The following is a 25,697-nucleotide window of genomic DNA, read 5'->3' on the forward strand; positions in this document are numbered from 1 at the left end:
TAACAACACAACAATTACGATCTAAAAATTAAAAAAAAACACCAGCTGCGTTTTCTGAGGGTTAATCATGCTTGAAATCTGTCAAATATTGTATTACTGATGTTTCATTTATTTATTTGAAAACTCTGTTGTCAGGGTGATGAACCATCTCTGAGTGTTGTGAAATCAAGCAGCACTCGAGTGCCTATTTGTTTTTAACACCTCATCTAAATTGGAATATTCTGATCTTGAGGCTTTCTGATATTTACATGATAAATTTCTTAGTTTCACTGTAATGAATGGTCTTTATGCTAACACTGTTAACTGCGTGATCTGTGTCGTTTATCTTATCTGAACAATCGCGGACAAACTTTCACATGATAAATCCACGTGAACATGTGTGATGTCAGTCTGGACTGACACACTGACGCAACACTGGTGCACACACGATGTGGATAGAGAACAGATCAGTCATTTGACCTGTGCCGAGAAGCGAAAGTATTGTTTGCTCGGGACAACAAATAACAGAGGTAAAATTGACAAAATTTTTCAGAACACTAACATCAAAGGAACAATGCTTCTGAGGATGACATGTTGATACTAAAATGCACGGGGCTTTCCTGCGTTATGACTGCATACATGCACATGGGATACGCGATATGCCATTTTACAAGTCTCCACGATGAATTTTCTGAGCCAAAAACTCAAAACAGACGCGAGGAATTTCCATTTAAAAATGGATGAACTCATTTAATACCTACCCGACTACTTCACTATTAGACTCTGCAAAAACGAACTTTTTGGCTGCCAGTGAGCGTTGTAGAGCTGTTTTAGCTGCCATTGAATTGTGACAAGTGTAACGGCAACACAGTTTTACCTCGGATGATTTTGAGCTGCATAACAGAGCCGTACATACAAATTTTCAGATATGTATACTTCACGTATGTCCGTACAAATAATAAACGTGCACAGTTTATCTATTTGCATATAAATCTGTCTATTTGTGATTGAGTAAGAAATCCTTCATATCTACTGCTCATTCCTTGTTTTCATTAAGTTCCCTTATGTTAGATTCAAATCTTGAATTCATGGTATGTGGGCATTCAATTAGCTGTTGCACTCAAATGACATACATATATGTACACAATGACGTATACACGGTATACACATACCGACAAACTTACAGACACGCAAAATTTTGAGGTCTCTCACAATAAAGAAGTCACGTTGTTGCCCACGTCGACACATCGCTATTACTGAGATATCTTCATACATGGCATCTTCAAATTCTCGGCCATTCACGCAAGATGCTGCTAATTGGCACATCATTTCCATATTCAGGATAGTTTGTATAAAATAAGATTACTTTGAGGATTTGCAACGTGATCACTGTGGAATGAATTGCCCAGATTCCCTTCCAGTGATGACAATGTTTGAATTGCATGCCCTCTCTCAAAGTATATATTCTTTGCCATTTCTGTTGTAATAATCTGTACGTATTTAAACCCTCTTAATGGTTATATTAATTATTTCCTTTATAATTATTGTATTATGTTTTTCGAATTACAAAGTCAAAATTAGATTGAATGGACCAGTGCTTGAAATCACTGTCCTCACATAAGCCCGAGACAGGTGACCTTGCTCTTTGGCCAGAAAAAGGTCATACTTCATGTTCCATTGGACAGAAAAACTCTAATTCCTCAGCTTAACAAAACAACAGTCTGAGCATATATCCTGTTGCATGTGCGACACTTTCGATTATTCAAGAGAAACATCATCTTGCTTGCTGGCTATTATTTCAACTTACCTTTTCGGTCAAAGCATTGGACGATAGTCCCTGTCAAAATTGTCGATGTGTGCGTGTGTACGATCCAATTTATCCTGTGCCATTTTTCTAAACTTCCAGAGGTTTGAGTCATATTCGTCATGCAATTTTTTTTTCAGTGAACTCTATTGCATGCCGCTGTCAATGATTAGTCTGCAATAATGTCACCACTGTGTTCTTGATTCTCCAGCGTAGGTATGTATACAATGAAATCGATTTCTGCAAAGCGAAAGATTAGAGCAGAATCTCCAAGCCATGAGGCCAGATGTACAGAAGACACAAAAAGCTTCGGAGATTGCAATAAACTTCAAAGGGTAAGTCCCCGTAAATTCAAAGTTAATTTTGCTTAAAATGAGCTATGCTATTGATTTTGCCATCCCTAGTTTATCAAATAAATGCAACATCCCAAGGAAACAACGCGGTTAAATATTATAAAAATGCAATATGTTGTGCGATTTTGAAGTTGGCTGCCATTCGGGTCGTTTCGGAATTCGCGGGCATTGCCATCGGATATGACGTAACTAATTGAACGTACGTGTGAGCTTGTTCACCATGGCCATAGCTAATGCTTACCGCTGTGGCTTCAATATGGTGAGAAGTTACCCTTTTGGTGGTTCAAGTAACCTCAGCCATTGTCAGTTTAACATGCATTTTAGGATGCCGTCTTAGCTGTATTTGCCAAAATTACAAGAAAGGGTCGGAAAAGAGGCATTCAGACAAGCGTTTTCTGCGGTGCACATTTTCGAGTGCCTTGCCTGCCTTGTGACTTCGCGTCGAATACACACGGTTCGGAAGCCAGATGTACGGTAAGATAGAATTTAATTCCTGGAGCTACTACATCGATTATGTGATCGCAATGCCGTACCAGTACGACCATTGTCACCAGAAAGCGTTCGCGTGTATCATCATCAACTGTGGACAGGAGCGAGGACTGCAGCAAGACTGCGACAGGTTACCCAAACTTATCGAGGGGATGAGATGCCGCGAAGTATGGCAGTGTTTACATCCACCAGGACTGATCGCCGATTCAGCTGCTTTACGAAAGTGATTGTAAATAAAAAATACAAGTACTACATCTCATGTATGTGTGACTCTATAATTAGTAACGTTAGGAGATATCTAACTTATTCCTAAAAAGTTTATGTATTGATTGACTGACTCTTTGCGAGACTGAACGAAAGTTTGTGTATAGTACAGCATGGCTCTGCCAGTAACAGTGACACCACGTGTAGCATATTTTAATACTGTTGACGAAGCAGTCACGTTGTCGTAATCTGTTCATTTCTACCCGTCTAAGTCTTCCCTAAATATTTTAGCTTCTTTGAGAATTTCGCAGTCATGAAACAATGAACACTGTGCTTTCTATCGCTGACACTTAATCAAGAAAAACCCTGCGGAAATGTAGCTGATCATTCCGTCACAGAAATGGCCAGCTGAGCCGCCCGGCCTCTGGTGCCAGTGTGCCCGATATTTACATCATGTCAATTTTAATTAATCTCTTTGGCTAGACATGTCTTCACGGTCACATGTTTTTAAAAGTGCCAAACTTTATGCGAAGTTTTATAACGCCACCCTGAAGATACTGCGGCGAGAATACTACTTTGATTTTTTATGCTAACGTGACCCTCAGCCGGTTCAACTGCCAGCTGTGGATCGGAAAGATGTGTGTTAAACGTGACAATTTTGTGTAATTCAAATTTGTGTAATTCAGATTTTTGAATACAGATTTTGAACGAGACAATTTTTTTGAGAAGTAATAATGAGGTGGGATGGCAACTCCAGACTTCGTTCATATTTTGGTAGCTTGCGGTTGTGTGTACGGTAGTGCACTAGTGTGTTGGACTGTGGTGGGCTCGTCATAGACGGTCAACAAGAGTTCCGCTCTTGTTCTCGTTTAGGTTAAGGTCCCGACTGTTAAAATCTGCAGGCCTGTAAATTCTGAACAGCTTTGTCATATCTTCTGTGACGATGACATTCTCAGTTGCACTGCTTTCACTCATGAAATTATCACTATCACCATAGTCAATGCACTAAGTCGCCATCGCGCGTTCTATTAGTGACGTCACAGCTACTTACGCCAAAACGGGGCGAGCTCGGCAATTTCCGGAAAATGTCGCCATGATTGAAGTCAAAACGTGCCACTTTCAGAACTTTATCCGTGTTTTCGTCAAAATAACACAATACAACCGTCTAAAAACCGCTCAAATAAGCTTCAGTTTGTGTGTAAATGTTTGTTTTATTAATACCAATTTCATTGACAACCAGAACTAGAGTATAGGCCTCAAGTCAAACAAAAATAGCCTCAAAATAAGGCGAGACTTACCCTTTAAGGCAAAGATAGACACGTCGTCATTCCTATGTGATTTTAAGACGGTTGCTGGTAATCTGAAACTGAATGAAAATGTAAAACTGTCAAAAGGTTCGTGTGATGTACGGACAAAGTACAAGAGGTTCAGTTCGCTTACAACATCAAACAGATAAATACTTTCAAGTGAAAACTGCTTTTTTCGATGTTGGCTTTTCGAATTGCCAAGATTAACACTAAAGTGTTAATTTTTCGAGAACGATGACTATGTAGAGGTCATTACAGGTCCGTAAGTCCAATATATTTTGTAATTGTAACTGTATAAATTACTCAACGGCCAATCGCAATACGTAACTATTCAAAATGGGTCAATAAAACCGTTCGAGATTATTAACAATATCATTTCATGAACTCATATCGAATCGATTGGTATCAAAGTACCCCCTCGTCACAACGTAGCTTTTACCTTCGTTACCCTGTCAATCACGAACACTCTATATTATAATGTAAGGCTATGACTTTTGACACCTCTTTGTTCTTAATTATGTAATCCGATTCGAGGTCAAGCATTTATTTTCATTTTTCAAATTATTCATCAAATATTGATAAGATGAACAGAGACATGTTGTTCTTACATGAATTCGTAACACCTAAGGCTCTTTAAAGATACTGGAAACTACGAAGAAATCAACAAAAAAGATAAATGTCTAAATAGGAATCAAATCATCTTTCTGAAAGATTGAAACTAAACGACTCGATACCAGATAACATTGAAATGTAAGCATTTATAACTTTTGCAATTTTTGCAAGATACAACAAACTCTCTGAGATGAGCAAAGCCGACTGTGAATTCATTACGCACAACTTGCCGATGCACTCCGAAGAGAACGTCATTCCACCATACCAACGTAACCCACTACCAACCCCATTCAACCGCCATTAAAACAATATTACCGAAGCATTAGTCAACGTGAATTATCATGGAACACCAAAGTTTTAGCAGACTGTACAAACATACGGGTAATTTCTCAAATACTGCTGTGTTGGCTGGTCTGTCTACGTAGTTTCCTCTTTAACCTCTTATTTTTTGCTCTTCTAATCATCAGTTTGTTGTCCCCTTTTTCAAAGGGGAATGTTAAGATTACATCTGTACTTAAAACAGATCGTTTAGTCAAATTACTGTCATAAATATCCTGATCAGAAATGTACACGTCCGTCACGCATGTACGTCAAGAAATGACAGTCTGACTAAATAGAAATCAGGCAAAATAGTTTTGAGTCGTTACTGTTTCACTCATTCTTCGTTCTGAGATTTTCACCTCCTTCTAGTAGTGCTTGATATGCCCATAAAGTACACCAAAAGAGAACAAACAACCTACAAAAGCAAGTAACCAAACAACCAAGCAATCAAACGAATACTCCCCAAAACATTCACTTTCGTATCCACACAAAAACTAAAACATTATGTCTGCACATGCTTACCAAGTCTAAGAGAATTTTAATTATTAATAATTATTAACAAACATACATTTTAAAAGTGCAAATATTTTCTCTCTCTCTCTCTCTCTCTCTCTCTCTCTCTCTCTCTCTCTCTCTCTCTATATATATATATATATATATATATATTATATATATATATATATATATATATATATATATGCACGTGTTCATACATTACACGATTGACACTAATTGGGATAATTGGATTGTCATATTTTCAAATTTCTCAAAAGGTTAAGTGCCGTATAGCTGATTGTTTCAATATTGCAAATTACTCATAAAAACAAGTGTGTAATGTAATAAAAAAGTAGATGAGATTATATTTGTAGATTAAATCGGCATTACTTCACTATCCGATTATCCAAAATTAGTCCCAATCGTGTTACATGATATATTCGGTAAGTTTACGTTTCTGCCGAATGTTGCCATCAACACCTGTCAAAATCTATAAAACGATAACACGAATGAATGAATGAATGAATGAATGAATGAATGAATGAATGAATGGATGAATGAATGAATGAATGAATGAATGAATGAATGAATGAATAATATAACGTGATTACTGTGAGATCTGACCGTAACCAGATTCAAACAAGAGTCCAAATGGTAGAAAATGTCAAAATTACTTCCTAAAACACTTTTATACCTAGTTCCAAACATTCTGTCAATTGTTAAAAAGAATTTACCTTTAAAATTCAGTCCAAAGTGAAAGCGAAATTTTTGTTAAGGCTTATGTGTTGAAAAACAGAAACTGTCAAGTGTATACACTACTACACAATCAACTTCATACTTGAATGCAAGAAACAGCCTACAATTAAATGTAAAACTACAATATTAAATTGATTTGAAACTATTAAAATGAAAATTTCAATATATCATGAAAATACGTGACGAAAATCTCAATATGCCAATCACTTTGTAATGTATTTCGATATCAGTGTGCAGTGTACTTCAATAATAATTAAATGTGTTGAAAAACAGGAACTGTCAAGTGTATATACTACTGTATGATCAACTCCGTAATAGAATGCAAGACACAACACACAGTTAAATGTAAACTACCAATCAGTTACTAAATTTTACAATGTAAAATGATTTAAACTTTGAAACGATTTTTTAATTTGTCAAGAAAGTACATGACGAAATCTTCAAGATGATATTTTTAGATGTTTTGCGATATCACTGTCAATAATGTGTATCAATAATGCTTAACAATGTTTACTTGTGATATCCGACAGTAACCAGATTCAAACAAGAGTCCAAATGGTAGAAAATGTCGAAAGTACTTCCTAAATTGATATCACTGTGCATAATGCACATCAATAAAAATGATTACTTGTGACATTCGACCGTAATCAGATTAAAATAAGAGTCGAAAATGTAGAAAAAATGTCTTAATGGCAATGAAAAATACTTCATATATTTAGTTCCAAACATACCGTCAGTGATTAACAAGAATTAAAATAACAAATTCCTTTTAAGTCGAAAGCGAAAATTTTCTTACAGCTCATGTGTTTGGGATATTTTGTCCCAGTCGAGTCGCATAAAATATCAACCACTCGTGTGAGGTGAAATCTTATCTCAGGTCCTTTATGATATTCTATCATTCTCAAGTGATGGTATCAGAGTGGGATCAATTTGTTCGCTTACTATGTATTTTGTTGCGAGGGCGAAATAGATCGACTGATGTTAATTGACCTTTGCTGTTAACGCGCCCAAGCAGCACGTATTATTTGACAAATTGGCGGTCCCGTCCCTTCAAAATGATAGGTTGTGCACTTTTCGTCGGTGGCAAATATATATGAATATTGACCAAAGTATGATACCATATGTGTTATTTTCACTTATTGATCGCAAACTTATTATGTTTACGTACCGTAGGTAAATTTTAAACAAACAGCGATTGATATTAAACAATTTGTTTATTACTCAACTAAAACCGTAAAAGTGTTGAAAGCAGCGATCATTAGTCCGAATTATCAGAAGAAATATAGGGTCATCGGTGTTTTATACTCAGAACCAAATTATTACCATCAGAAAGTAGTTACCCACGAAGACCTTGCCTATTAAGTTCGCATATCGATAATCTCATTTACATATAGTATGGTAAAATACCAGTTTGTCAGGTGCAGTATGACTCTGATAGATTACGATGTAAATTTGATGTCTTTGTTGCAAATATTGCAATGAATATGGTACTTGAACTATTCTTTTAACGCTATTTGTGTGTATAGATAAAAAAAATGTCAGATATTACATTTATATAAACACAGATACAGGAATTACTTTCGTTTCTTGCTTATTTGCATAGCAGCTTCAACACTATGGGTTTCATTTCTTTCACTCAACATGGAATATAGCGATAAAGATCCAATAATGTATAGTCCGCTAAATTTGTGAAATTGTTTAAGGTGGAACACTTCTTTCAGTAAGCTTGCTAAGTTTAATGTATCCATAAGTATAATGCTAGAGGTACAGGGTCATGAAGATAGATTCAAGGATCTTTACAAACGAAATACTGTTGACCCGTTGTCAATGAGTATCGTTAGCGTTGTCGTTCACTACACAGGCAAGGATGTGTTAGTCAACACGTTGTAAGTTGGTTATTTCAGATGATTGCACAGGCACACAGTTCGAGTAATGTTCGAGTCCTTGGATACCTAAACATTTAATACATCAACAAAAAAATTTATCGTGTCTGCATCGTAATCATTTTTCATGTTTTTATCCCTTTTTAGGTAAAAAGTTCTTCTTTAACGAACGCCCTAACTGTCAAATTTAGTTACGATATTGTTTTTCTGTTTGTCTAAATTCGTTTTAAGAATAAAGAGAAAGTTCTCGTTTTCACAATCACATATCTTCAAGAATCGAAAGTCACCCCTTAGAGCACGCGCAAAGAATAGCGGTCATTTCGAATTGCAATATTGGCACATTTGATGTAATTTATTTCTCTGACCAAACATTTTGTTCTGGATTGTGAAAAAGCATGATTTGTAATTACTTGAGCAAAGTATTAGTAAACTTGAAAACTTATTTCTGGATGCGTAATGCCACTACAAAACACAACTCGCTCTATGCCTACGGACATTTGGAGTCAATTTACGTAGTTGCATTTCAGTTACAATACACAGTAGCGAAGCTATTCTTTACCTTGCAACCGTTGTCATCCCAGATACCAGTATCTTCATTCAAAAATTCACATCGGGCTTGTTTGACACTCATTAAGAAATTGGCATCAACATCTAAAGAATACAGAATGGAGAAGCTCTATGAATCAAAAATCGCCAGTACGGAAGTTATCATTCGCTTGAAATTGCTTTTACTTTCCATTACAAAGTTTGTCCTAGTCTAATTATTATATTTTTTCAGCGTGTCAGTCATCTTATGCGTAGTTTTGATTGGCTGAGAGCACATCGTAGTAAAATATTGTACCCATGCGAAGACGAGTCTCCTCTTAATGGGGAGACATATATACGGTGGCCCCTATAAGTCACACGGAACATTATTATTGAGAAGATCAACTCTTATTTTTCGAGTCAATATCTTTAATAGTTTAAGAGATTTTATTTTTCCAAAGCAAACATTTAATTCTGTACGGGCAACTTTATCTTAGGCAAAACTGTTTTTTAAAACTTTTAACAAAAACAAACTGTAACCTTTAACAAAATAAACTTTAACTTTTAATAAAAATAAAAGTTTAACCTTAACTTAACTTTAAAGTTTGTACGCTGAAACCTGAAACTACGCTTTCACACAAAATACTTAGTCAGTACAATAGAAAGCGACGTAACAGAAGTTGTGCAACTAGAAATTAAAATTTACAAGTGTAAAAGAAAAAATTCACTTAAAAATATTGTTCCTTGAATAAATGAACAAGCCCCTAAAGGAATTAAAACAGTTTATTAAATAATATATAAATATTTTTATCTGGAAAATGTTAGAGTTGAACCCTCAAAACGTAGAGGGTTCTGCATGCAAAAATTAGGTCCACCAGAATTTAGTTTTGTTCTCCTGATAAGAGTTGTGCCCACTAAAAGTAAAGTTGAACTTTTAAAATTAGACAGTTTACTCAAAAATAGAGTTTTGTCTCTCATAATACAGTTACAGCCATCAAAATTTAACTCATAAATACTAAAGAAATTGTCAAAAAAATAAGATTTTATATTTCTTAGTATTATAATTCGAACGACTTGTAGGGCCATTTTTTGCATTTATGTAGCAAAAACAAATACACATAGCACTAAACAAATTATTTTATACATGACAATCGTTACAAAAGTGATATACCGTATAGAATAATGTGTTTACAGATGCCTAGAACCTTGTTAATTCACTTCCGTAAATCAGTGGCGCCACTTCGCTTCCAATGCCATTGTCAAGTATGAGTGCACTGTGTCCTTCCCTTAAAATCTTAATAATGCCCGGTATCTGGCGCTTAATATCCATGCGACGACGATAGCCTTATAGGTACACCTTTTAGCCATCAACACCAATATTGTTGCCATATACAAGCAATGACGCCCTTCGTGGAGATGGGTATACACTCGATTTTGGTACAATTCGCTTCATGAACCACTAATGCTATATGTCATGCTATCCCATGTGTACACTCCCGCGGCACTGATTATCAATTCATTAGTCGTTAATACCAATGCCTATAACATACCAAAATGGTTTAAGTTGAGAAAGAAACTTGGATAGACTTTGATGTGTGAAATATGGTATAAACCATCAGGTTTGAAAGACCAAGTGTACTCACCCTTTGGAATCGTAAATGTCAAATAATACTCTCCAGTCTTAAGGAAGTAGTGCTCTGGTATGAAGATTGTTGAATATTCACCAAAAAAGTTGACGTCAATAGAAAATTGGTAGCCGCGATAATTATCAGTATAACCGACCACCTCACTGAATACATAGGCTGTAGCATTTCCATATATGGCATAGGAATTTTCAAACCAGACGATGACTGCATGAAATAGTTTCGATATCTGTCAAACACGAAGTTGAATGAACTAAGCTAGCGAATTTGTGTGAAAAATAGTCATTTTAATAAAAATACACAATGGCAATGCATGGATACTAGCAGTCAGCTTTCACTTGGAAATTAGAATGCAGCTACGATTGTATAAACCATTTAATTAGATTAGTCTTTTCTTTCAGGTTTGTAGTTTACCAAGCAGACTAAAAAAATGATGTCTGTTCATTGTGCTGTCGCATATGCCGTACCTTTGGAGAACTGCTCAAAAATATAAATAACCTGTAGTAGCCTAAATGGGCTAACACAAGTTAATACGATTTGATAATACTATGAATGTAGTACGACACCAAAAGCGTGTATTCCTCTAATCTGTATATTCAACCAGTGCATAAGCACTGGTTTGAAGTCTATAGGAATCGTAAACAACATTCTAAATATTCCTTATCTTGTTTTAATTCTACCAACCTCAATGGTGAATCCGAAGTATGTAACATCACCACTTTCAAGGTCGTCACCTGCAATTGGGATCTGATCTTCAAGTGGTGCCGGGTCTGTAGCAAACGTTACTATGATGCCTTCCTCGGTGTTATTCACTTTTAGCAATGAAAAATAACAGACCGTCGATATTACAGATGAATATAAATCACAAGCACTATAGTACACTTAGTCAGTAGAATTGTGACAAGTAAATTACAAAAAAAATGACGGAATAAATAATGAAATAAATGAAGAAATAAATTAATAAATAGATAAATAATAAATAAATAAACAAACAATTACATAAGAGAAAATAAACAAATTATCAACGCAAACAAAAATTCAAAAACTCAAGAGAAAAGAAGATTAAAAGAGTAAATAGCACGATTTATAGACAATAAAAACGTCATAAATAATAAATAAGATGGTCGTAATTACTGACTATTTTTCTTGCAGTAACTTTACGAGCGTCTTACAGCACACTTAGAGCCAAATAGAGGTATACGCAGAAAGACGAAGTTCAATCAAGACGCACAGGAAAGTCAGTGAAGAAAAAGTCTAAAGAAGGTGAATTTAAAAACACCGTGTGTTTTGCATTTATTGTCAGATTTTAGGAATTGTGATTTCAAACTGATAAGTACAAGACATTCGAAACAAGTCATTGTCAATGACATAGTCCCCACTTGTAATAGGAGTATTAGTCTTGATGGGGCAGGGAAATGTGGTCATTAAGAAGTATCACTGGAGTGTATATGTTCAGATCTATGGGCACATAGGTCTATGTCTTGTTCCCAATTTGAAACACATGAGGCATATGTAAGTTATGGTTCTAAATCCAGAAAAAAGATCAGACCTCTAGCTGTATTGGCCCGCCAAAAAAATACATATGCGCATAATAACGAGGTACAAGATGTGACATCTTAAGGTCTAATATCCTATCAGAATTAGAGGGTATAGAACTTGTGGTTACTGAGTTATGCATATATATGTATAATCAAGGTCAAAGGTCATAACGTCACGTAATATTTTGAAAAAAAAATTGTATTGCTCATTAATCCCTATATGCCAAAAAGTCAGACCTCTAGCTCTATTTGCTTGCCCAGAATTAGATTGTGCATAATTAATGAGGTAAAGCGTGTGTTGTCATAAGGTCTCCAACCCTACTAAATATAAAGGACATAGCACTTGTGGTTACATATTTATCGACATAAACGTATATTACAGGTCAAAGGTCGAGGTCACATGACATTTGGTCAAAAAATTATATCCTATAGGTATCCCTATATACCAAAAATCAGACATCCAGCTCTATGGGTTTGCTCAGAATTAGATATATGCATAATTAATGAGGTACAATATGAAGCATCATAAGGTCTCCAATCATACCATATATGAAGGGTGTACCACTTGTGGTTACTGAGTTATGGACAAATATGTATATTTGAGGTCAAAGGTCACCGAGGTCATGTGACATTTTGTCAAAAAATTGTATTGCTAAGTTATTGCTATATACCAAAAATCAGACCACTAGCTCTATTAACTCGCTCAAAATTAGATATGTGCATAATTAATGAGGTAAAATCTGTGACATCAAAAGGTGTCCCATCATACCATATATGAAGGGTGTAGCACTTGTGGTTACTGAGTTATGGACAAATATGTATATTTGAGGTCAAAGGTCACTGAGGTCACGTGACATTTTGTAAAAAAAATTGTATTGCTAAGTTATCCCTATATACCAAAAATCAGACCTCTAGCTCTATTGGCTCGCTCAAAATTAGATATGCGCATAATTAATGAGGTACAATATGTGGCGTCATTAAGCTGTCCCATCATACCATATATGAAGGGTGTAGCACTTGTGGTTACTGAGTTATGGACAAATATATATATTTGAGGTCAAAGGTCACCAAGGTCACGTGACATTTTGTCAAAATATCTGAGATATCTGCGTGAATGGATGGACTCACGGACGGACATGACCCAATCTATAAGCCCCCTGGACTTCATCCGTGGGGACTAAAAACTGTGTCACTGCATCCTTTTTGCAATATGAATACGATGAGAAACTATATTTTTATTTTTCTTGGCCTTATACATGGGAGTCTATGGACTGCCTTATACATGGGAGTCTATGGACTGCCTTATACATGGGAGTCTATGGAGACTGCCTTATACATGGGAGTCTATGGAGGTGAAAACTAAAAAGTCCTCTAACACGGCCAAATTTGATCGCATTGTGAAATTAATCGACGTGCATCTGTATGGGGTAGGGTACTATCCTTGTGCAAAGTTTGAAAGAAATTGACCAGGGCATGTCTGAGATATCTGCGTGAACGGACGGACGCACGCACGCGCGCACGCACGCACGGACATGACCAAACCTATAAGTCCCCCCGGAACGGTGTCTAGCATGGGTTATTCTTTCGATTGTTCTGGATGCATCATGCATCATTTCGAAGCTGAAGAACAATTGTATCTCTTCCACTTAGGAAAAACGAACTTGCAACCACGCCTATAATTTCCCATTTTGATACATATGTCAGACGATTACCTTTTAACTCGTTGCCATCTCTGTCGGTGAAGGTCAAACTCAATACATCAGTCTTTGCATTGCTACTGCCGTTGGTCGTCGGTTGAAACAAAGTTCCCTTCAAACGTTGGCACTGTAAGAGTAGAAAAAATATCATACATTTATGTATGGTACCTCACAATATGTGTAATTAACAAATAAACTGAAAAAGTCCAGCAAAGCCAAAACTCAAATTCTCAAATATGCGTCGATACAACAGATTTGAACCGGTAAAACTATAGGAATTATATCGTAACAACAGCATTTCTGAGTTGCCAGGACGAGTTTAAAAGCTGACATTACTTCTGTTGTAAATATTGCTCCAATGCCAATTATTTCGCTGTTTTGATCTTGTTGTTGCCTTCATTTCATAAATATAATTGAAAATGTTCTAAGTAACTCTGGTTATGATACCATAGCTGCCAGGCGCTACCGCTGTGAGGCCTTCCTGCAAGCTGATGGCTGACTTCCTTAGGGACAGCGGGAGACAATTATTGACAAGTTCACGTAACCGAATCCGTACGTCTGATTGGTAAAAATGGCATTCGGTGTATCAAAATTTCAACTTGATCGGATTCATGAATGAAAGCACCAAGTAAACATTTGCATATCTGAAGGGCGATGAGCCGTTTTACTCATCAAATGAAAGTAATCTAAGGAAATAAAAGGAGGATAGCGAGAATATTTTTAAATCTTCGACAATAATTTTGATCCATGTACATCGAACATTTGAGAAAGTCAGCTCGATGTTGTATGGCTCCGTAAAAGCACTATTATACGATGACGTCAAACAGAGAAAAACTAGTGACAAAGGAGCGTGATTTGTATAGTTTGACTACAGACACGGTCAGACGCATGCTGATAAATTTGTAGTTGTGCTGTTAGTAAAGTCACTGACTTTATGAAGAGCAAAAAACTGGATCTTGTAGGGTAACCAACTGCTTCTAAGCATTCAAAAACGAGTTAGTATCATGACGTAGATAAAACCTATGTTGAAGCATATGGAATCGCAGGAATGCTAATGGTCTACTCTGCTTTTACGTAACACGTCAAAAGGTTACACTCGAAATCTGAATGGACCACTGTAAAAAGAAACTTACGTGCGCAAATGCCCATAAATATACGTATTTTACTTAACATCTGAATAATTGGTAAAGTTTCCTCTCTATTTAGTTATGCATGCATCAATAGTTAGCGTCCATGTGCTTCACGGAATTTAATCATCTGATAAGTTAAAAAAGTTCGGAATCCTTCAATTAGGGATTGACTCATGCAATTTGTGACGGAGTGGTCAAAGATTGAAAAAACGTCAAAGTAAAAGTTACAATGTGTACACATTGACATGCCCTTCGGGCGCTCTTTTTAGAAGATACTACCTCAAATTCAACTGTACCTCAAACAATAACAAGAAATCAAAATTTGAAAAGTATCAAACGGTGTCTACTTTACGCGGAACCACAAGATTAAAACACATATCATACCAGTCACCAAATCACTGGCTCCACTTGACAAATGGCAACAATAGCAATCATGGCATTTTACTACATCTAACAATAAAGTCCTTTGCCCTACATGGCTATTTGATAGAGCAAATTATGTCATTTCGCCTGATCGTTTTTTAGGAACAAGTGCACAAGGGGTCTCTCTTATACCGGTATTCAGGGTGTAAAGAAGTAACAATCATTGAGTTTTCTCCGGTACATTCAAAAAAAGTTTTAGAAGTCTAAATTTAAATTTTACGCCGGCCTGCCTGTAACATATACACTACGATAAGTTCAGTTACTTAAACAATGGCCATCTCAACGTAACTTTCGTTTTTGACGATTTTGTCCTGAATATAGCAACAACTCACTGTATTACTTGAACTCACTATAATACCACAAAATATACAGGTTGTTACACTTTCTTTTAACGACAGATGTATAGAGACTCTGAGATATAAACGTGTGATATTTTCAAACAATATGACATGTTTGATAACAGCATATTCCACTTCTTTCGTCGCTGAAATGTCACTCCAATAAAGGGGATGATGTTAAATGATGGTAAATGCACTTTCGGCGAGGATTTTTATTTTATTTTATTTATTTATTATCTTTTATTGTAAAATATCATCCCGACTGACGGGGGAAATCTCCCATATACAACAAATCAGCTTTTTACATTAATTTATTAATTCTCTTACAAGCATGCAGCATGTCAAGTTTTAAGTGCATCTTGATTTTTATTTTGTTTTGCAAAGAATAGTTTTGAATCAATGGCAGGAAATATACTTACGATCCTGTTAACTTCATGATCGGACGTAAGATTGGCAAACAACTTGTCCCAAGTTGGAATGTGAAAGCCATTGCCATTTCCCAGTTGTACAGATGTATTTGTAAGACTGTCTATAGAGTCACATTCCAAATTCAATATAATAGATGGTGTGGCCAACTCAATAGGGCCTGTGCCAGGCTCCGTGTTGTTCAGAACAAACTTTGATAGCTTGTCGGCTAAATTTAGCAAGGAGTTAGTAAAGGAATTCCAGTCGCTGTCCCCGTCGTTATTTTCGCTTTCTGATGTTGAATACTCCACTATCGATAGACTTCTATCCATGACATGTAAAATATCTGTGAGACAAATGTCAATGTGATGAAATAGTTATCTGTGGTCTATGTCTGCCCACTCTTAAAATTCATAAAAAAGATTTCAACCATTTGTATTAATTAAACTCACCATTGGCTATTGACTGGCTTTCGTTTGTCGATACAACAATAAGTCCTGTGATCGCCTCGGATAGTTCTCCAAAATGCTCAATTATCTACAATAAAAGTATAAAATTTTTAAAGATCAGTGCAGGTTCTTTTAACAGTCATGTAATTCTAATTTAGACACGACCAAGTAACATAATTCAGTAAAAAAAAAGTATGGCACGTTTAAAGACCAGTGCAGCTTCTTTTATGAGTGATGTAAGTCTTAATTAAGACAACAACCCAGTAACATACTTGCATCAATTATAGATTGATTGCTTTGGAACGAACTGGTATGATTTTTTAACGATTTCACTTCATCCAAAAATAGAGTTTTTAATTCTTCTCGTCTTCTTATTAGTATGATGTTAATTCTTCTCGTCGTCTTACTAGTAAGATGTTAGATTCCTGTGCTTTGATAAGTTTTATGTTTATACAGTTCACCTCCTTTTATAGAAAGACAAGTTTTTATACAACGTTATTGCCTGGCTGATTATCTTTTCCATTCCGTACCTTTGCTGTTGTCATGTTTGACAACGTGTCATTGATATCCTTAATCATTGGTTTGACTTGGCCTATAACGAATGCATATAAGGAAGAAAAATTCGTTAAGTGATTCAATGTAGATGTGACACGGTCAAAACATTAACTAGGCCTAGGTATGTTGTGTTGATCTCTTTATAAGAAATAATGTAGGAATAGAATGAGAGCAGAAAGGAAATTTGAGCATTATATTGAAGACCCTGCTATGCAGGCAGACTTACAGTCAGACACTTACAGACGTACAGACGTATAGACGTGCAGACAGACGTATCGACGTGCAGACAGACAGACATACAGACATACATACAAGTAAGTCTTTTACTGCGTGATGGACTGCTATGGTGTTGACTAAATCTACTACCCTCTGATACAAACAGCCGATTAATAAATGTGCACTGTTTTCTGAGTAATTAAAGTGGTATTGACCCAGACTGGAGAGGAGAAAAGGTCTTGTAGGTAATAAAGAAGGCAGTCAGACGATTTGGAGTCGAAATCTTTATTTGAAATGTCACAGTCAAAATTAATAAAAGAAACTAAAATAAACCGTTGCACAAAGAACCTCAAGCCTGCCCAACCCCTGGGGACTATATTAAGATAATGAGGACTTTCGACCTGAAGAACTAAACTGAGTGCAATGTCGGTCATATAAACACGGTGATCGTCACATAGAACAGCTTTCTGGAAATTTGAGGCGTTGAGTGCTTTCGAGGACTGCACTCAATTCCCGATTGTCGATACCGAGCGTTTAGGGACTGGACACAAATTACAGGGGGGGGTGGGCCGGTGTTTTTTGGGGGTGGGTCGCCATATTTCGCGCAAGCATTTTTGAAGGGTCATAAAATTTTGTGCAAGCCTATGGGGGAGGGTCACCTTTTTTCATGCATCAAAGCTGAAATTGCACGTGCTCGTATTAAAGAATATGGATACTCACTGACTGAAAAAGAAAAAATACCTCCTGGCACTTTCATTTTCTGCCATTTCCATTTTCAGGGCGCACGTTTAAGGGTATAATAAACAATGTATTGATGATCCAAGCAGCCACATTGATTTAAGTTGTCATGATTTCTACTTATCCAACTCCTCTATTGTGCATAATTGTCCCCTATTATGACTCTTTCAATAACAATTTGGGAGATCACTTATTTGATATCATTCTCCCATTGGCAATACATTGGGTATAGGTCGGTGTCAAATGTTCATGTCGCTGTATGTACATTTTTTATTTTTGAGGACATTGACAGAATACAAACTATTCAGAATAGTGCAAAATGTCATCAATAACAACTTGAAGCTTCAGGTCGAACAACTTTTGAATAACAATTTAGGATCAGAGAACCTATGAGTTATTTGTAGTTTCCTCATAGCCTACAATGCATAGTGAATCAACATTTCGATGAAATTCCAAAATCAAATTTCTTGCACAACCATGGACTTGAAACCACTCTAGTCTAATCATTAACATTAATACTAATAATTAGGTGTACATAAATGCACAGATTTACTTAGTTTTGTATTCGAAAAAAAATATTCATAGTTTTGTCATAGACTGCTATGCATAGTGAATCGACATTTCAGTGAAATTCCAAAATCAAATTTATTGCACAACCATGGACTTGAAACCACTCTGGTCTAATCATAAACATTAATACTAATAATTAGGTGTACTTAAATGCACAGATTTACTTAGTTTTGTATTGGAAAAAAAATATTCATAGTTTTGTCATAGACATGCATGCATAGTGAATTGGCATTTCAGTGAAATTCAAAAATGAAATTTCTTGCACAACCATAGACTTGAAACCACTCTAGTCTAATCATTAACATTAATACTAATAATTAGGTGTACACAAATGCACAGATTTACTTAGTTTTGTATTGGAAAAAAAATATTCATAGTTTTGTCATAGACTTCTATGCATAGTGAATCGACATTTCAGTGAAATTCCAAAATCAAATTTCTTGCACAGCCATGGACTTGAAACCACTCTGGTCTAATCATGAACATTAATACTAATAATTAGGTGTACATAAATGCACAGATTTACTTAGTTTTGTATTGGGAAAAAATTATTCATAGTTTTGTCATAGACTGCCATGTATAGTGAATCAACTTTTCAGTGATATGCCAAAATCAAATTTCTTGCACAACCATAGACTTGAAACTACTCTAGTCTAATCATGAACATTTATACCAATAATCAAGTGTACATAAATAGACAGATTTGCCAAGTTTTGTGTTTTTGAAACAATTATTCTTAGTTTAGTCATAGACTACAATGTATAATGGATGAACTTTTAATGCAAAATTCAAAAAAAAAAGTTCTTGTACACAGATGCACGTGTTACCACCCTCTTCTAATCAAGTACAATTATGTCAATTATTCAGGGTCCATATATGCACAAAAAGTGCATATTATTAATTGTGAAGGAATTTTTTTACAGTTTTGTCATAGACTCCCATGTATAGTGGATCAACATTTTGAGTGAAATTCCAAAATCAAATATCTTGTTCACATGTGCACTTGTAAACAACCCATGCTAATCAAGTATATTTATATCAGTTATTAAACATCTATAGATGAACAGATATTGCTAGTTTTATATTGGAAAATACACGTTATAGTCAACTACCATGTATAGTGAATCAACATTATCGATGAAATCTAAAAATTACATTGTTTGTACACGCATGCACTTTTTACCTGACACTTCAAGCAAAGTACATTTACATGAATTATCACACACATATGATTTGAAATTTTTTGGACAAAGCGTTATATCAGCCACATTTTGCCTTCCTTTTGGGATGGGGATTTCAAAAGTATAGCAAGTCAGAAGGGGGGTCTTGAACACATTGCGGGTTTGTTGGGGGGTATTGAGTAACAGGGGAGGGTCATTATTTTCATGCACGGATAAGGGGAGGGTCACTAATTTTTGTGCATGAACTTTTGAAGGGTCACTATTTTTGACGCAGCGGTGTTTCGAAAAACACCGGCCCACCCCCCTGTAATTTGTTTCCAGTTCCTTAGTATGCATTATCCTATTTCTGTCATGTAAACTAAAGCTACTAAATGGTCGAAATAAATTTGTGTAGACAGCGATAAACCGAATGTAACATTTATAATGACTCGTGTTTGATTAGTCGGAGAAGATACTAATCCAAAAAAAACAGTCATCGTAGACCACTGCTTTAATGCTGAACACTCACCTGTTTTGCTGGCGTAGGACAATTTGACCTGTCCGAGAGGCATGCATAGGAAACATTCAAGTACTTTAATATCCCACCGCAAGGGTCCCCGAAGATGCTAGTCACGGCGCCAACACTGCAGGACGTTCTTCCGTCGCATAGTGTTGATACTTTACTTTGGCTGCTGGTTTCTTTACAATCAGTATTGGCGTAGTACCCCATGTAGCTTGTCCCGAGAGTGTGACAGACATCACTCCGTGTCCGTCCATAGTTTGCCGATAAAACATGAATCGTCCCGGTAGCACATGTTAGTTGTGCCTCTTCACGGTAACATCTGTAAAGAGATGTCACTGAGAAAGACGCAGAATATATCAAGATATGTCTCTTTTACAACATATGTCAAAGGAGTAAAAAGGTATAAGTCATATCATTGCTGAAAATTAGAAACTTTGGCAGGTAAACACATTTCTCGCACGAAAGCGGAAGTTTACGTTTTTACTTTTGAATCTATATTTTGTTATTCCACCGTGCCATGTGCCTCAACAATGTCAGAAAATTTCCTTAGTTAAGTCGGGCCCCGTGACCGACCATGATTTAATCAACAAACCAAACCAAGTGACGGGTATACCGCGTGATCTTCACCACTTCATAACAAGTATGTATGTGCCATAGAGAGCAAAGATGTGGAATAAAATGACCAAAACAGACTTGTACATCTGTAGGTGAGAAGGGTTGATGTCACTGTCAGTAACACTATAACAGTGTACTGAAATCATGAATTCTGGCATGAAACATAATACACAAGGGATTTTTATCTAACTTGGAGCTCATGTCTGTTCTGTGACAATTGAATTAATATTGAAATGTTTCTATGTCTTGACCGATGAGATCGCTGTATATACAGGTATGACATGATACTCGAGATGTTAGGACCAATGAACGTGTCATGATAAAACATCAACTTTCTATTTGCAAAATACTACCTTATGCATAAAATGGGATTCATTTAAACTTCTACAACTTAAATATTGCTTTAAATAATCAATACAGGATTTTTACATAATTTTTCATCACCAGACGAGCAGTAGACGACAAATACGCGCATGTCAGTGCTCTTAAAATACACACTGTCAGTGTATCTATACTGATATGAACCAGAGCACTTTCACGATTGTAGGAACAAAATTATATCATGTGATTTCTAAATGAGTGGTCGACCTTGCCATCGGTGAATAAGACACAGCCTATATATACAAATCTGAGAACAACAATTTACATACATTATTCTTGGAAATGTATATCTCGCATACAATACGTTCGCCAATTAAGATGATGTTCTTTTGTTTGTTAGTTAATAAGTATTTTCTCGCCTTTGCCCATACCTAACAGCTTATGGTGTGACCGTCATGGTCCCCTATTTTCGCTTTAATAACAAATTGAAAAAATATTTAACTTTGAGTATCAAAATAGGGTTATTAACGTAACGGAAACATTCAATAGATTAAGTTGACTTTTCACTTAAAGGGTCAGTAACTGTAACTTTCGATGTTTTTTTACGTTTTTGTTTGTATACCAACTACAAGTTTTTGTTCTAATATCATAGCATATCAAAATATCTACACTGCAAAAGTGTGGCTTATCAACAAAACATCTACAAGGTCGCGTAAATGCACTGTTGTTGATTACATTAAATTCAAAATGACAAATACAGTTCACACATTTACCGGCTGAGTTAAAAATCCAATTACTGTGTACCTTAATATGCTTTTGGCGACTTAAAAAGGAAAGTGTAGTTGACATTAAATATCAATATACTTACAAAATCATAAATTACAACCACTGACCCTTTAGATACTTGTTAGTTTCAGTCCCTGAATGATATCAGTACGGCTATTGAAGAGTGGCTCTCAAAAAGTCGGTGCTGACTAAACAGTGGCATCAAGTCGATTAAGGATGCATGCGCCCGAGACAGATATCGGGACTATCAAATTCTTACAAAGCTTCTCTCATCTATCTCTTGTTTGGGCTCACTTTGAATCTCTTTAAGTACAAAAGATTTCAAACGTTTTAGTTTTCAGAAATCTAAACTTGATTTTTCCCATAAAGTTAACACAGAGATTGTGCCATTTTGAATTTCAAACATCGGTAAATACTCGATTATTTTATTACCTGGTACCAATCTTTGTATGTTAGCACCTAATTTTTGTTCTTGCTTTGGAAAGAGAATGGTTTAAAGTTTATTTGAGGACAGTTTTTGAAAAAGTTTAAGTCTTACTTTCGAGGCGCATACTACCTTAAAGCCGTACATTTATGTCATCTAGTGTACAAAGTAATGTTTGTTTGTTTGTTTATTTTTATCACTGCGCTTAAGTATATATGAGTGATACAATTCGTATCGATATTAACAACAGACGACACAATGTCCACTACCTACTGAACCTCAGGTATGTCCGAGAAGAACATTAGAATATTGACTTAATTCAAAATGTTTTCACTTCTAATTATCGTTTATAAAGATCCATTGCTTCATTGAAATAATAACTGACATTTTTTTTCTTAATAGCGTGCATAGATGATCATAAATATTTTCATTTTACCTTCACCTAACACTTCCACTTCACAGAGGGTGAGAATGCCAGTAATGTTTTCTAGTTGCACAGAGACAAAACGACCTTCCAGACAGCATTCAACTTCTATCATCTCATTGGAGCTGATCTCGTCCGCTGTTATGGTTTCTCCGCACTGTTGGTTGTCAGCAATGACGTCATTGTTACCAACTCTGATCACCGCACCCTGTAAACGTTGAGCTGACGCACAGAGAGTAGTAGATAGTAAGTCCCTTTTCACAAACGACTCTCCAATAATGCATGCATGAAAAATATTTATTGGATTCAGTAGTTGAGGCAAGATACAGCACGTGAGAGGGGCAAGTATAGACCAAACGTTTTCTGAGATTAGGAATATCATGTAGTTCTAGATTTGAATGATGTCATGTATATCGAGGTTCCCCAAGGTCATGATCTTCAAAGGACCCCGAAATCGGTGAAATGCAGTTAGTATAAATTATTGGCACTGGTTTCTTTGCAAATTTCTGCTTTCAGTTCTTGAACCCTGTGGGATGCTGACATTAATTTGGTCCCTCGTTTGTTCTTCCACGGAATATCTGTCGGACACACTAATCCCGCAGAATTTCTGGAGTTTAAGATTCCGTGCAGAATTACATTTGTGGGTTTATTGTACATGTCGAGATTTTGGACCATGTTAGCGGATCCATTTAATTATAGACTCAGACTGTAATTACGTGCATAAGTATGGTGTATGTGTTTCTTCAAGATATGACTGTAAGGTCCAGTTGGACTATACAATTTTTGACGGAAGGGGGTGCACTGCTAAGAGCGAGTTAGGGTGAATCCCCTAGATATTAGAAATAAACTCTTTTCATACAAAATACAGATCAGATGTACACTGTAGTCACATTAGATAGTCTTCCTGATTTTGCTGCAAATTACATTGTTAAAATGATATTATTTGCAAAGTGCATGGAAGATAAGAGTCAAGGAATTACATGGTAAGTCTTCTCTGTTAAATATTTTATGATTTTGTTTTATTTTCTTAGAGTGGCCAAGAAATGTATTTTGTTTACTGTGTTGATTGGTAGCAATGTACATCATGAAGGTAAATCTGTGACATTGTACATTGGCCCGACCTGGCCTCTATCAGACAATAGGGGAAAGATTTACATTTTCATTATATCTTTTGCTATAAAATATATGGTATTATTATACATTATCACACGCACAAGCCACGTTTGTCGTCTCTGAACAGAAAATACCAGGATTTATGCTCTGGTCGTTCTATGTCACGACAACCCGCGTCTGTGTCATCAAATTTGGTGCATCGGAACCTTTTTGCATCGGATCTTCGATGTGCTCGTCAATGATGTGAACAAACAAAATGGCTGCCCGTATTTCTCCTGCGATCAAAATTCGTCTGACGTGAAATTTGTAAAAATTAGTATGATTTTTTAGGGTCTGACAAAATTCCACTTAGCAAATTTTGAGTCCTGAGTTAGTTTTGTTACCAATATAGGGGTTCATATCCGTACAGACCCCAACGCCGCAAGAACTTTCGACGCACAGAATATTTTCATGCAGTAAACATGCGGTTTCAAATGCAAGGCTGGGCGGACGCTGAGACTCAAAAAGACAAGTAATGAAATAAATATTTTTTATAGACTATGACAACAATATTCTGAACGACGAAAATATAAGGGTGTAACGCTCGTAGATTCCGAAGGAATAACGTAAATTATTTTTGGTCGCATTACAGTGGATTTTGTATTGCGTACTATCGGGCGCGACGTTATACAATGTTCGCGCTGTTGAGACTTTCAGCTGATTTCTAAAAAACAGCGTAATTTATCCAATTAAATCTCTAGCCCTATGCTATATTTGAAATCGTGTATAACTTCGCGAAAGGTACGTGTTGTGTGAGGTCATCTGGCATTTGCTCCGTACACTCCGTAAGCGCCGTAATCCTCGCTCACGCCACCGACGGCTACAAATATTGATTTTATTCTAAAAGCATTTCGAAAGTTCAAATGCGGAATTGTTGTGAGAAACTCCTATTTTGCAAAAAAATGATAAATTCTTGGCTTGTGCATGTGATAAGTACATTATTTCCACAACGTTTTCGTCGTTCGGCTCGGAAAATGCTCTTGACGTAATGATCATATCACCACTCGACTTCGACCCGTAGTGTCACGATCATTACGTCACTCAACGGTCCCTATGGTCGCTCGTATTTTCCTTCGCCGAACAACGAAATATATCAGGGAAAAATATCTACGTATTTAGTAAAGGAGCAGGCAGTATTGGGGACATGAATATATGAATCTTGCTTTTTAAAATGCGCACTGCAGTACGCCATGTACAATAATACCGCATCATACTACTTAGTATTGCCTTGTTATCCAAGCTGGCCACACTGTGTCGTCCGTCTTCAAGTTAGTCATTCTTTCTTCGCGTCGAGTTTGCATGGAAAGTTTGAAAATACTGCTGAATTCCATGTTTTTCGAATATGTTTAAAGTCACCGAACCTTAACAAGAAGGCATACGCTCACAATGATGGAAGTTGTTTTGCAAGCGTAAGCAGCGGCGTGAGTTATAACATCCGTGTCTCTCTTTTGTGCGTGTAATGTTGGTCTACTACACACACTGTTTTTTGTTGCCCAGCAACATAAGAGTGAGAAATGTGATGGTTTCATCAGTATGGTATTAATTATTATCCTGTCTTAGCCTTCTCATAATATTATCAGTAAATTACTTTCATCGCGGATGATTAAGAAAGTAATTAGAAGCAATGAATAGTATCTGCTTAAATGATCACCGAAGTGGAAATTTGTCGATCTGTATGTAGTCGTACGTGTGCTATCTAACAAAAATTATTTGTGGCAGGCCAACACTGCGTGCAGGATGGAAAAATCGCGATTGAAATCTTATTTTTATTTTTATTCCGCAATTAATGCCTTCAAAATGATTCAAGCCCTTTTCCTCAAATATATAGCTGCATATTTAAGGGTTTTACGCACAAAAAAAAA

General features: G+C 36.1%; 1 protein-coding gene and 1 long non-coding RNA gene across 2 annotated transcripts in view; one reads left to right on the forward strand and one right to left on the reverse strand.

The window, feature by feature from the left end:
* Positions 1-25,697, forward strand: part of LOC139114700 (uncharacterized) — a 426,568-nt gene that overhangs the window by 35,530 nt on the left and 365,341 nt on the right. The gene's annotated exons all lie outside the window — the stretch shown is intronic.
* On the reverse strand, positions 8,671-11,132 carry LOC139147195 (uncharacterized). The gene is made up of 3 exons (XR_011555667.1): positions 11,056-11,132; positions 10,372-10,600; positions 8,671-8,854 (listed from the first exon to the last, which is right to left on the reverse strand). It is a non-coding gene; the product is annotated as an uncharacterized lncRNA (long non-coding RNA).

The sequence above is a fragment of the Ptychodera flava genome, chromosome 2 (genome assembly GCF_041260155.1).
Source record: "Ptychodera flava strain L36383 chromosome 2, AS_Pfla_20210202, whole genome shotgun sequence".
NCBI lineage: Eukaryota > Metazoa > Hemichordata > Enteropneusta > Ptychoderidae > Ptychodera > Ptychodera flava.